The sequence below is a fragment of the Fonticula alba genome, assembly GCF_000388065.1.
Source record: "Fonticula alba strain ATCC 38817 unplaced genomic scaffold supercont2.1, whole genome shotgun sequence".
NCBI lineage: Eukaryota > Rotosphaerida > Fonticulaceae > Fonticula > Fonticula alba.
In genome coordinates, this window is record NW_009242971.1 from 2,471,034 (window position 1) to 2,472,308 (window position 1,275).

Below are 1,275 nucleotides of genomic sequence, written 5' to 3' on the forward strand. Positions count from 1 at the left end.
GCTTCGCATCCTTCGGGGCCCCCCTGCCACTGGGCCCGGGAGCAAGCCGGGGGAGGGGGGGGGGGGGGGGACACCGTCGATCAGCGGGGCCCCTCTTCCGAAGAGGGCTAGGTCCCCTTGGTCGCTTCTGCCCCGGGCCGGGCCGGGCCCGGATGAGGGGCTCCTCCTGGCTCCAGGGCCGCCTCGCGCCTTCGTCAGGCAGGAGAATGGGGGGACAGGAAGGGGAACTAGTGGGCTGGCGCACCCGCGCTCCGGCGACCTGGTTTTCTCTCCCTGGGGGGGGGGGGGGGGGGGGGGGAGGGGGGGCAGCCGGCGCCCCTGTTCCCGCCTCCTCTCCGTGGGCGAAGGCTCGGCTTGCGGTCCGCCTTTGGGTGTGCATTTTCGGGATGCAAGAGCGCCGGAGCGTGATCGATCATGGGATGCTGACTTCCAGGGGTCTGGTGATGTTGAAATACCATTCACAGACACCCTCTGCCGGCCCGTCTACCAACTGTCGGGGTTGTTCTCAGGGTCGAACGGGGGCATCGGACATAGACGCCGTCTTGTGGAGCGGCTGAGGGCCAGGCGGGCGCGGGTCGTGACTCGAGTCTAGCGGAATTGTCCGGGGGGGCCATGGGGCGGGCCACTCTGGGCACCCGGTGGGGCGTGCTACAGGGGCGTACCGGGGGGGGGGGGGAACGAGAGACAAAGAGAGAGAGAGAGAGAGAGAGAGATAGGGAAGCTGGAGCTGGGTGGATGTTGTACACGGCCCGGCCCTCTCGGGGTGGGCGTCGTGCACCTGTGCATCCCTTGCTCGGACGCTGACGGAGCTGGGTGGGGATCTTCCGTCAGGCCCGGGGCCCGGGGCCTGGGGCCCGGAGCCTGTGGCCTGAGGGCCGGACTCTCGACTGGCGCCCGTGCCCGGCCTCCGTCCTGCACGTTTTCCCGCAGGGTTTGGGGCAGCTGTTCCTGCAGAGGCGCCCCTCGGCCTGGGGGTGGCAGATGGTCTCCGACCCGAAGGGCCTCAGCGGCGCGGGAGCGGGGAGTGTGTGGGGGGGGGGCGGGCAGGTGCCCACCCGCGGCCGGCGAGCGCGGAGCGCCGACACCAGGCAGCCGCGGGCGCTCTTGGGTTGCTCGGGTTTGTTCGAGGGCTGCCTCCGCGGCCGGGTCCCGGCCTGCCCCCGCCAGTGAGCACCCTTACCGACGTGCCTCGGTTCCAGGCCTCTCGGTCTGCGGCTTGTGTTCTCTTTTCACGAGGCGCCCAACGGTGTCGGCTCTTGCTCGGTATGCTGGGGG